A 13,965-nucleotide genomic window follows, 5' to 3' on the forward strand; every position below is an offset into this window, starting at 1 on the left:
CTGAATGTTGTGGTAGCGGGGCCTCCCGGGTGGCGCAGTGGTTAATGGCGCTGTACTGCAGCGCCAGCTGTGCCAGCTGTGCCATCAGAGACTCTGTGTTCGCGCTCAGCCTCTGTCGTAACAGGCCGCAACCGGGAGGTTTGTGAGGCGACGCACAAATGGCCTAGCGTCGTCCGGGTAAGGGAGGGCTTGGTCAGTAGGGATGTCCTTGTCTCATCGCGCACCAGCAACTCCTGTGACGGGCCGGGCGCAGTGCGCGCTAAACAAGGTTGCCAGGTGCATGGTGTTTCCTCCGACACATTGGTGTCTTTGGCTTCCAGGTCGGATGCGCGTTGCGTTGTGTTAAGAAGCAGTGCGGCTTGGTTGGGATGTGTATCAGAGGACGCATGACTTTCAACCTTCGTCTCTCCCGAGCCCGTACGGGAGTTGTAGCGATGAGACAAGATAGTAGCTACTAAAAAAAAACAATTGGATACCACGAAAAAGGGCAAACATTTTTTTTTTAAAGAATGTTGTGGTAGCCATGCCGGTCAAATGTACCTTGAATTCTAAATAAATCACAGACAGTATCACCAGCAAAGCACATTCACATCATTACACCACCTCCTCCACGCTTCACAGTGGGAACCACACATGCGGATATCATCTGTTCACCTACTGTTTGGAACCAAAAATCTAAAATTTGGACAAAATGTGAAGCATTTATTTGGGCTGCAATCTGAGGTGCAGTTAACTCTAATTAACTTATCCTCTTCAGCAGAGGTAACTCTGGGTCTTCCTCTCCTGTGGTGGTCCTCGTGAGAGCCAGTTTCATCATAGCGCTTGATGGTGTTTGCGACTACACTTGAAGAAACTTTCAAAGTTCTTGACATTTTCGGGATTGACTGACCTTCACGTCTTAAAGTAATGATGGACTGTCATTTCTCTTTGCTTATTTGAGCTGTTCTTGCCATAATTTGGAATTGGTATTTTACCAAATATGGCTATCTTCTGTATATCACCCCTACCTTGTCACAACACAACTGATTGGCTCAAACACATTAAGAAGGAAAGAAATTCCACAGATGTACTTTTAATAAAGCACACCTTTTAAATTGAAATACATTCCAGGTGTCTTTCTCATGAAGCTGGTTGAGAGAATGCCAAGAGTGTGCAAAGCTGTCATCAAGGCAAAAGGTGGCTAGAATCTCAAATATAAAATATATTTTGATTTGTTTAACACTTTTTTGGTTACTACATGATTCCATATGTGTTATTTCATAGTTTAAGTCTTCAATATTATTCTACAATGTGGAAAAAAGAAAAAGAAAGAAAAAACCTGGAATTAGTACGTGTGTCCAAACTTTTGACTGGTACTGTATATCTTTTTTAAACCACCTGCAGAGCAGACCAGTGGCAGGTGGGGAGTGGGGGAGAGGGCAGAGAGAAAGGACTTGGGGGGAAGAGAGGGGGAGGTAAAACCACCCTATTTACATCAGAGAAGAGCGAACACTTCACAGAGATGGCCATTAGCCACTGCCCTGCTCTGGTGGTTATATAGGAACATAGAGTAGAGCTGACCTTCACTTGACTACTGCCTTTCTGAATTACAGCTGGATGGATGCATTACCCATTCCATTTGTTTTTTGTGTGTGTGTGTGTGTGTGTGTGTGTGTGTGTGTGTGTGTGTGTGTGCGTGTGCGTGTGTGTGCGTGTGCGTGTGTGTGTGTGTGTGTGTGCTTAGATACATACTGTGGCCTCATTGTCGGCATAGTAAAGGACCGGCGCTAGACAGACACATTAAACTGTTGACTCTTCAGCTCCAAACAGTCAATATGAATGTAAAGGATGTCTCCATTGCTCTACAGACAGAGGGCTGAAGTGGAGTCATTCAGAGAAACTAGAGGCCATGTATTCTGATGGGGTCTGTCAGATAAACTAGAGGCCATGTATTCTGATGGAGTCAATCAGATAAACTAGAGTTCATATATTCTGATGGTCCATCAGAGAAACTAGAGGCCATGTATTCTGATGGAGTCCGTCAGATAAACTAGAGGCCATGTATTCTGATGGTCCATCAGAGATAATTTATTTTCCACGGGCAGCAATTGGTTTGGTAAGAAGAATTTACAGATGGCAGACAGATTTAATCTGATTTAAGAGGGTCTTTTGATTGCCAGGAAAAGTAATTATCTGGAGGTAAAAACATGTACATAAAGAGTACTCTACTTTGTATGGCAGTGTTACGATGCGATACTAAAATCCTGCAGTGATTGCTTTGGTAAAAATACGATATCTAACAAATGGCAGACAGGCAGCCTTCATACCAGAGCTTGCCATTTCTCATCTAATAGATAATCAGAATGGACAGATCCGATGGAGAAAAAAATAAGGAAATACTTCAGAGGTAAACACATAAGCATACAGTAGGCCTACGTACTCTATTTGTACTGCATCACTACTGACCATACACTTCACTGAAAGCCTGCACCTAAACCAGCCGTGTCTTTAAAAATCACTCATTTTTGAGTAACAATACAGAGAAATATATATTTTTAACAAGCCATCTGGTCACAGATTCAAGCCCACAAAAAAAGCTTGCAACAACAAGCTTATCCAGCAGCAAGAGAGGAGAGATCTTGTACAGAATATAATAACTTTATTCATCCCTGGGGGGATATTAGTAGCTTATACAAGTCATAGTAAAACTAAGGCTCTAATACCATTTGATCACATAGTCCTCAATACCAGGGGCATTTCCTAAACACATTTTGCAACATGTTTTGTTTGAGCTCTTGTGTAGATGTTTTTGTGTCTCAGAGGAGATGTGAAGTCTCTAATGTGGCTGATTATGATGCCAGACGTGTGAAGCGTTAGCCCGCTAATGTGTCATAGCCGATAACGAGGATGCAGTCCAGACACCAGGTGCCCTTGTCTGTGTCCCAAATGGCTCCCTATTGACTATATGGTGTACTACCATAGGCTCTGGTCAAAAGTAGTGCACAACATAGTGCATAGGGTTCCATTTGAGTTGTATTCCGTGTCTCTGACAGCCAAATATAAAATCAACCAACCCCACTGCCCAATCTTGACTCAATAACAATACAGTGATACACTAATCTAGCCTGGTCACAGATCTGTGAACTCCTATGGTCACCATCATGTACAAAACAGATCTGGGACCAGACTAAAATTAACCTGGAATGAACTCTGCATAATATGCTGTGTTCTGACTGCCAATAAAAGAGAGAGAAACAGGCTTTATTCATTCAATAATTATACATTTATATTCTAATTAAGATTAATTTTAGGAAACTCACTTTCAGGATATTAAAGAGAAGCGAATTGCATAGTACAGAGCCAGGTAATATGGCAATCAAATCCTAGGTGCCTACTATGAACGTTTGAACATCTTGGCTATGTACAGTTATAATCTCAATTGGGCACAGCCAGAAGAGGACTGGCCACCCTTCAGAGCCTGGTTCCTCTCTAGGTTCCTGCATTTCTAGGGAGTTTTTCTTAGCCACCGTGCTTCTACATCTGCATTGCTTACTGTTTGGGGTTTTAGGCAGGATGTCTGTATAGCACATTGTGACATCAGCTGATGTAAAAAGGGCTTTATAAATACATTTGATTGATTGATTGATTATGAATAATGAAAACTGGCATACAAAATTACTGATTGGGAACATTTGGGATCCCGAGTGGCGCAGCGGTCTAAGGCACTGCATCTCAGTGCAAGAGGTGACCCTACAGTCCCTGGTCTGAATCCAGGCTGAATCACATCCGGCCATGAATGGGAGTCCCAGAGGGCGGCGCACAATTGGCCCTGCATCGTCCGGATTTGGCCAGGGTAGGCCATCATTGTAAATAAGAATTTGTTCTTAACTGACTTGCCTAGTTAAATAAAGATACAAGAATAATTCATAATCATAAGCATCAGTAAAACAACACCCAGGGTCCTATACACTAGCACCACCTGGTGGGAGAAATAACAGGGGTTTTGTCGATACTTCACATGCAAGACCTTATTCTGTGCTTTCCTACCTCTAACATAATAGAGAAGCTAGTGAAAGTTTGCTTAGTCTTCACATTTTGCTGACTTAAAATTAAAATTACATTAAAAAAATAATAAATTAGATTTTTTTCCCCCTTACCAACCTACACAATCTATTCCACATGATCAAATTTAAAGAATAATTTTTTAACATTTTCCAAATAAATAAAAAACAAAAAACAAAGATGTCTTGATTGAGTATGTCTTTAAACCCTTTGGTGGATCACCTTTGGTGGCCATTACAGCTGGGAATCATTTTGAATATGATTCTACCAACTTTGCACAACTCTTAGGACAACATTTGTCCACTGTTTTTGTTAAAATTGCTCAAGCTCAGTAAATGTGGGTGGGAGTCATTGATGGACAGCAATATTCAAACTTTGTCTCTGATTTTCAAGTAGAGGTACATAGGGGCCATGCCGAATTTCTTCAGTCGCCTGAGGTTGTGGTGTTGGGGCAATATTTGATATATGCATATTATACACTGCTCAAAAAAATAAAGGGAACACTAAAATAACACATCCTAGATCTGAATGAATGAAATATTCTTATTAAATACTTTTTTCTTTACATAGTTGAATGTGCTGACAACAAAATCACACAAAAATTATCAATGGAAATCAAATTTATCAACCCATGGAGGTCTGGATTTGGAGTCACACTCAAAATTAAAGTGAAAAACCACACTACAGGCTGATCCAACTTTGATGTAATGTCCTTAAAACAAGTCAAAATGGGGATCAGTAGTGTGTATGACCTCCCTACAACGCCTGGGCATGCTCCTGATGAGGTGGCGGATGGTCTCCTGAGGGATCTCCTCCCAGACCTGGACTAAAGCATCCGCCAACTCCTGGACAGTCTGTGGTGCAACGTGGCGTTGGTGGATGGAGCGAGACATGATGTGCCAGATGTGCTCAATTGGATTCAGGTCCGGGGAACGGCGGGCCAGTCCATAGCATCAATGCCTTCCTCTTGCAGGAACTGCTGACACACTCCAGCCACATGAGGACTAGCATTGTCTTGCATTAGGAGGAACCCAGGGCCAACCACACCAGCATATGTTCTCACAGTCAGTCAGGCTACCACAGGCGAGCACATGGAGGGCTGTGCGGCCCCCAAAGAAATGCCACCCCACACCATGACTGACCTACCACCAAACCGGTCATGCTGGAGGATGTTGCAGGCAGCAGAACGTTTTCCATGGCGTCTCCAGACTCTGTCACGTCTGTCACATGTGCTCAGTGTGAACCTGCTTTCATCTGTGAAGAGCACAGGGCGCCAGTGGCGAATTTGCCAATCTTGGTGTTCTCTGGCAAATGCCAAACATCCTGCACAGTGTTGGGCGGTAAGCACAACCCCCACCTGTGGACGTCGGGCCCTCATACCACCCTCATGGAGTCTGTTTCTGACCGTTTGAGCAGACACATGCACATTTGTGGCATGCTGGAGGTCATTTTGCAGGGATCTGGCAGTGCTTCTCCTGCTCCTCCTTGCACAAAGGCGGAGGTAGCGGTCCTGCTGCTGGGTTGTTGCCCTCCTACGGCCTCCTCCACGTCTCCTGATGTACTGGCCTGTCTCCTGGTAGCGCCTCCATGCTCTGGACACTACGCTGACAGACACAGCAAACCTTCTTGCCAGAGCTTGCATTGATGTGTCATCCTGGATGAGCTGCACTACCTGAGCCACTTGTGTGGGTTGTAGACTCCATCTCATGCTACCACTAGAGTGAAAGCACCGCCAGCATTCAAGTGACCAAAACATCACCCAGGAAGCATAGGAACTGAGGTGTGGTCTGTGGTCACCACCTGCAGAACCACTCCTTTATTGGGGGTGTCTTGCTAATTGCCTATGATTTCCACCTGTTGTCTATTTCATTTGCACAACAGCATGTGAAATTTATTGTCAATCAGTGTTGCTTCCTAAGTGGACAGTTTGATTTCACAGAAGTGTGATTGACTTGGAGTTACATTGTGTTGTTTAAGTGTTCCCTTTATTTTTTTGAGCAGTGTATACACTGTACCTCACATGCGGCTCATAATAAGACTAAGCAATTAACTAAAATGTTTCTCACTCCATAAAGATACACTAAACAAAAATATAAATGCAACACAAAGTGTTGCTCCCATGTTTCATGAGCTGAAATAAAAGATCCCAGAAATGAACCATAAAATCCCTTTCTATAGAGTAATTTAGAGTTCACAAGTTACCACAGAGATCATACATACAGTGCACTCATTTTTCCACATTTTGTTACGTTACAGCCTTATTCTAAAATGGATGAAATATTTTTTCCCCCTCATCAATCTACACACAATAACCCATAATGACAAAGCAAAAATAGGTATTTAAAAATGTATGCAAATGTATATATATATAAAACTGAAATATTACATTTACATAAATATTCAGAACCTTTACTCAGTAAATTGTTCAAGCACCTTTGGCAGCGACTACAGCCTCAAGTCTTCTTGGGTATGACGCTACAAGCTTGGCACACCTGTATTTAGGGAATTTCTCCCATTCTTCTCTGCAGATCCTCTCAAGCTCTGTCAGGTTGGATGGGGAGCATTGCTGCACAGCTCTTTTCAGGTCTCTCCAGAGATGTTTGATCGGGTTCAAGTCCGGGCTCTGGTTTGGCCACTTCTGCATTGTCTTGGCTCTGTGTTTATGGTCATTGTCCTGTTGGAAGGTGAACCTGAGAGTCCTGAGCACTCTGGAGCAGGTTTTCATCAAGGATCCCTCTGTACCTTGCTCCATTCATCTTTCCCTTGATCCTGACTGGTCTCCCAGTCTCTGCCACTGAAAAACATCACCACAGCATGCTGCCACCATCATGCTTCACTGTAGGGATGGTGCCAGGTTTCCTCCAGGCGTGACGCTTGGCATTTAGGCCAAAGAGTTCAATCTTGGTTTCATCAGACCAGAGAATCTTGTTTCTCATGGTCTGAGTGTCCATTAGGTGCCAGGTACCTTTTGACAAACTTCAAGCGGGCTGTCTTGTGCCTTTAAATTGAAGAGTGACTTCCGTCTGGCCACTCTACTATAAAGGCCTGATTGGTGGAGTGCTGCAGAGATGGTTGTCCTGGAAGGTTCTCCCATCTCCACAGAGATGGAGCTCTGTCAGTGTGTCCATTGGGTTCTTGGTCACCTCCCTGACCAGGGCCCTTCTCCCCTGATTGCTCAGTTTAGCCGGGCGACCAGCTCTAGGAAGAGTCTTGCTGGTTCCAAACTTCTTGCATTTAAGAATGACAGGGACCACTGTGTTCTTGGGGACCTTCAATGCTGCAGACATTTTTTGGTACCCTTCCCCAGATCTGTGCCTCAACACAATCCTGTCTCAGAGCTCTAAGGACAATTCCTTTGACCTTAAGGTTTGGTTTTTGCTCTGACATGCACTGTCAACTGTGGGACCTTATATAGACAGGTGTGTGCCTTTCCAAATCATTTCCAATCAATTGAATTTACCACAATCAAGTTGTGGAAACATCTCAAGGACGATCAATGGAAACGGGATGCACCTGCGCTTAATTTCAAGTCTCATAGCAAAGGGTCTGAATACTTATGTAAATAAGGTATTATTATTATTTTTATAAATTTGCAAACATTTATAAAAACTGTTTTCACTTTGTTGTTATGGGGTATTGTGTGCATATTGATGAATACTTTCCAAATGCGTGTAACATATGCATAGATAGCTTCAGAGTCCTCTTTAGGGGACAACTTTCAGATAGAATAACACTATGGTATTCATGTCTGGTATCTACTGTATCAAACATTCAATGGTCAATCCTCTGGATACTGTAACAGACAGATACAATTTGGACCCTCTGAGGGGGGAAGGGCTGACTAATCCTTTGGCATTGTCCTTTGTGCTTCCTTTGTGTTCCTGGACCCTTTGCCATGCAACTCCAGGTGTCAGAGAGCACATCAATTAGGGTTGAGCCTACAAGGTGCTGTATATATAAAAATAACATTGTATGTAGGTTTTGCATTCATAATTATATTTTCTTTTCACAATATAAAATGGCATTTTCTCAGTTTGATTACTTCCTAAAGTGTGAAAAATATCACAGTTTTTTTTAAATACATCAATTATAAACGTTAGCAAACAGAAACTCTCGTGGACAGACCACGTAAGCATCTGACTAAATTAGGCTGTGTGGACATTAGTGATTGTAGGTGCCAGACCAGGAGTTCTTTCTCTCCATGACCTGATATGATATACTTCACATACACTTCACAGACATACACATACACGGAGTATACCAAACAATGCCACCTTTGTGCACGGTGGCATTGTCATCGTGAAACAGGAAAGTGTCTTCCCCAAAATGTTGCCACAAAGTTGGAAGCACAGAATCGTCTAAAATGTAATTGTATTCTGCAGCATTAAGATTTCCCTTCACTGGAACTAAGTGGCCTAGCCCAAAACATAAAAGTCCCAGACCATTATTCCTCATCCACCAAACTTTACAGTTGTCACTATGCATTGGGGCAGGTAGCGTTCTCCTGGCATCCGCCAAACCCAGATTTATCTGTCGACCTGCCAGAAGAGTGGTACTCAGTGATGTGTTGTGTTGATTTGCCCCAAACTTTGTATTTAGGACAAAAAGTTAATTTCTTTGCCCCATTTTTTTTTTACCTTAGTGCCTTATTGCAAACAGGATGCATGTTTTGGAATATTTTTTATTCTGTACAGTCTTCCTTCTTTTTGCTCTAATTTGTGTCAGTATTGTGGAGTAAAAACATAATTCCAGTTTGACATTATGGGGTGTGTAGATCAGTGACACAAAATCTCAATTTTATCAATTTTAAATGTAGGCTGTAACACAACAAAATGTGAAAAAAGTCAAGGGGTGGGAATACTTTTTGAAGACACTGTACATGTAGAATATATATTTATATAGAAACATATTGTTATAAAAAGGAATGTACCCTTCTTATTGCACATCTGATTGCTTAATACATTTACTGGCTTAAGGCTGCGGTAGAAGCTTTCTGATCCACACTTCACACTAGAGATGTTGAGGGACAGCTATTGGATAACTGTGGGGGGGATCGGGTTTCACAAGATGGTGATCGTGGTAAAGGAAACTATGACATATTTCACTATCGTACACACGCACCCTCACACATAAGGATGGCTCTGTTGCGGAAAGACATGTTTGATCGTGTCTTGATGCTGTATTGTTTGTCCTTCATACTCTAATACTTTAATTTGACCCCTTCCTTGTGTCTTTTGTAATAAATAATTCTTTAAAAATAAGAAGAAAAAAAGACAAAACACCTGTACACTAGTGTTGAATATTTTACCGGTATTTTACAAATGTTCCATCCCTAGAATAAATTACTTTTCTCCCAGGTAACCTGGTATTTCCCTCCAAAACCAGAAGTGTCATTCTAAAGCATAGCATATAAAGCATATAAATATGTCTGGATTTGATCAGCTTTGATCAGCATGAAAATTCAAGCCTGATTCTACCTGAGCCTGATGAGCCATATATTTTATGAGACCAATATTAAAGACATTTCATGTGCCAAGCTCAAAATAGTTTACATTATTATAATTAGTAGGATGACACATACATAGGCTCCCTTTCATAATTGTTTCCATAATGTTGTGCGACATGTGTATAAGCCTATACTTCCTCTCTCTAATAGGCTTGGGCCGTACCCAAACTGTCATACCTTAATACCGACCTTGTGCCATAACTGGATATTTGGTAATACCGGCACCGAACACAAGGGGGGCTATTTTCAAACCCCAGTTATACACTGTAATCCGAAGGTTAGAAAATGCTAACAAGTACATGTAAAATCCCATTGAGAATACTAACTAAATGCTAGCAATCGCATTGTGAATATGTTGTACAATTTCTGACCTAAACTATACAACTATACTATATATAAAAAATGCTACTCACAGTTTGCTGCACGCTCAAAACAAATATAAGCTAGCAACGCTCTTGATTCATGGTGGAGAGTTTGGAATCTGATTGATTGATTGCTTCTGTGGACAGGTGTCTTTTATACAGGTAACAAACTGAGATTAGGAGCACTCCCTTTAAGAGTGCGCTCTAATCTCAGCTCATTACCTGTATAAAAGACACCTGGGAGCCAGAAATCTTTCTGATTGAGAGGGGGTCAAATAATTATTTCCCTCATTAAAATGCAAATCAATTTATAACATTTTTGACCTGCGTTTTTCTGGATTTTTTTGTTGTTATTCTGTCTCTCACTGTTCAAATAAACCTACCATTAAAATTATAGACTGATCATTTCTTTGTTAGTGGGCAAACGTACAAAATCAGCAGGGGATCAAATACTTTTTTCCCCTCACTGTATAGACACCGGTTAGTCAGGCTGATTGAGGTAGTATGTACATATAGATATGGTTAAAGTGACTATGCATATATGATGAACAGAGAGTAGCAGTAGCGTAAAAGAGGGGTTGGCGGGTGGGACACAATGCAGATAATCCCGGTTAGCCAATGTGCGGGAGCACTGGTTGGTCGGGCCAATTGAGGTAGTATGTACACGAATGTATAAATAAAGTGACTATGCATACATGATAAACAGAGAGTAAAAAGAGGGGTTGGGGGGCACACAATGCAAATAGTCCGGGTACCGCTTGTCATGCGGTAGTAAAGAGAACAGTCTATGACTGGGGTGGCTGGGGTCTTTGACAATTTTTAGGGCCTTCCTCTGGCACCGCCTGGTGTAGAGGTCCTGGATAGCAGGCAGCTTTGCCCCAGTGATGTACTGGGCCGTACGCACTACCCTCTGAAGTGCCTTGGGGTCGGAGGCCGAGCAATTGCCGTAGCAGGCAGTAATGCAACCGGTCAGGATGCTCTTGATGGTGCAGCTGTAGAACCTTTTGAGGATCTCAGGACCCATGCCAAATCTTTTTAGTTTCCTGAGGGGGAATAGGCTTTGTTGTGCCCTCTTCACGATTGTCTTGGTGTGTTTGGACCATTTTAGTTTGTTGTTGATGTGGACACCAAGGAACTTGAAGCTCTCAACCTGCTCCACTACAGCCACGTCGATGAGAATGGGGGCGTACTCGGTGCTCCTTTTCTTGTAGTCCACAATCATCTCCTTGGTCTTGGTTACGTTGAGGGATAGGTTGTTATTCTGGCACCACCCGGCCAGGTCTCTGACCTCCTCCCTATAGGCTGTCTTGTTGTTGTCGGTGATCAGGCCTACCACTGTTGTGTCATTTGCAAACTTAATGATGGTGTTGGAGTCGTGCCTGGCCATGAGTCATGGGTGAACAGGGAGTACAGGAGGGGACTGAGCACGCACCCCTGGGGAGCTCCAGTGTTGAGTATCAGAGTGGCAGATGTGTTGCTTCCTCCCCTCACCACCTGGGGGTGGCCCATCAGGCATCAGGAAGTCCAGGAACCAGTTGCAGAGGGAGGTGTTTAGTCCCAGGATCCTTAGCTTAGTGATGAGCTTTGAGGGTACTATGGTGTTGAACACTGAGCTGTAGTCAATGAATAGCATTCTCACATAGGTGTTCCTTTTGAACAGGTGGGAAAGGGCAGTGTGAAGTGCAATAGAGATTGCATCATCTGTGGATCTGTTTGGGTGGTATGCAAATTGAGTGGGTCTAGGATGTGAGTGCTACGGGTCTGTAGTCATTTAGGCAGGTTGCCTTTGTGTTTTTGGGCACAGGGACTATGGTGGTCCGATTGCAACATGTTGGTATTACAGACTCAATCATGGACATGTTGAAAATGTCAGTGAAGACACCTTCCAGTTGAACAGCACATGCCCGGAGCACACGTTCTGGTAATCTGTCTGGCCCCCTTGTGTATGTTGACCTGTTTAAAGGTCTTACTCACGTCAGCTACGGAGAGCGCGATCACACAGTCGTCCGGAATAGCTGATGCTCTCATTCATGCCTCAGTGTTGCTTGCCTCAAGGCGAGCATAGAACTCATTTAGCTTGTCTGGTAGCGGCTGTGCTTCCCTTTGTAGTCTGTAATAGTTTGCAAGCCCTGCAACATAAGATGTGCGTCGGAGCCGGTATAGTATGATTCAATCTTAGCCCTGTATTGACACTTTTCCTGTTTGATGGTTCGTCGCATAGCAGAATTTCTTGTAAGCTTCTGGGTTAGAGTACCGCACCTTGAAAGCAGCAGCTCTACCCTTTAGCTCAGTGCAAATGTTGCCTGTAATCCATGGCTTCTGGTTGGGGTATGTACGTAGTCACTGTGGGGACGACATCCTCGATGCACTTATTGATAAAGCTAGTGACTGATGTGTTGTACTCCTCAATGCCATCAGAAGAATCCCGGAACATATTCCAGTCTGTGCTAGCAAAACAGTCCTGTAGTTTAGCATCTGCTTCATCTGACCACTTTTCTTATAGACCGAGTCACTGGTGTTTCCTGCTTAAATGTAAGCAGGAATCAGATTTACCAAATGGAGGGCGAGGGAGAGCTTTGTGCGTGTTTGTGTGTGAGGAGTACAGGTGAGCTAGAATTTTTTCCCTCTGCTTGCACATTTAACATGTTGATGGAAATTTGGTAGAACTGATTCAAGTTTCCCTGCATTAAAGTCTCCTGACACTAGGAGCGCCGCCTCTGGGTGAGTGGTTTCCTGTTTGCTTATTTCCTTATACAGCTGACGGTCTTAGTGCCAGCATCTGTCTGTGGTGGTGAATAAACAGCCATGAAAAGTATAGCTGAAAACTCTCTAGGCAAGTAGTGAGGCATGCAATTTATCACAGTATACTCTACTTCTAGAGACTTCCTTAGATTTTGCGCACCAGCTGTTGTTTACAAATATGCACAGACCGCCCCCCTCGTCTTGGAGTGTGCTGTTCTATCTTGACGGTGCTGCGTATATCCTGCTAGATGAATATCCATGTCGTCATTCAGCCACGATATCGTGAAACATAGGATATTACAGTTTTGATGTCCCATTGGTAGGATATTCGTGATCGTACCTCGTCTAGTTTGTTGTCCAATGATTTGCAGGTTGGCGAATAGTATTGACAGTAACGGCAGCTTTCGCACTCGCATTGTTGGGGTCCTGACCAGGCATTCGGCTCTTTGTCCTATGTATCGGTGTCGCTTCTTCTTGAAAATAACGGGGATGTTGGCCCTGTCGGGTGTTTGATGAATGTCCTGTGAGTCTTGCTTGAAGAAAATATATTCATCTAATCTGAGGTGAGTGATCGCTATCCTGATATCCAGCTCTTTGTCTTAAGATACGGTTGCAGAAACATTACGTACAAAATAAGTTACAAATAACATGAACAAAAACACATAGCACAATTGGTTGGGCGCCCGTAAAACTGCTGCCATTTCTTCCGCCACCATTTTGTTAACTATTAACTTCACAGTACAGAATAAGTTTTGAAAGGAAAAATATGTTCCAACATTAGTTTTCAATACCTCCCACAATGACTCTCCTCATGTCAAGTTAATTTAACTCTTGAAAGTAAAAGCATTGCTCAAAGTCAATTTATTGCTCAAAGCCGTTAGCGGGCCTGTTATTGTACAGCCCAGTTTTGAATTTTGCACAAAAAGCCAGGGTTATAAATTTGCTTGTTCTTGAACTGACCCTGCCTCTCGCTGAGTATGACTCGCTACTAGCTAGTGTAGGTGCCAGTAGAACTGCTGAACTGGCGGGATTAGCTGCCATCTAAAGCATCGCTGTCAGGAGCGGATTTCCCCTCACTCCTCCACTGGCAGTTTTCTGGGTCGTTTAGAGTTCGAATCACCATCTTTCTCTGGTTTTGTGGACTTGAAAAAAACGTAATCAAACTCGATTGCCTTCTCTCATCCATTTTATTTGGCTTTCCCACGTTTCAAATTCAGTAGTGAGACGACTAGCCTAGCTACATTCCGCTAGTCTACATTCCGTGATTTACGTAGGGACCTTCACTAGCAGACCACCACTACCAAGACAAGACCT

This window comes from Oncorhynchus masou, chromosome 13 (genome assembly GCF_036934945.1).
Source record: "Oncorhynchus masou masou isolate Uvic2021 chromosome 13, UVic_Omas_1.1, whole genome shotgun sequence".
NCBI lineage: Eukaryota > Metazoa > Chordata > Actinopteri > Salmoniformes > Salmonidae > Oncorhynchus > Oncorhynchus masou.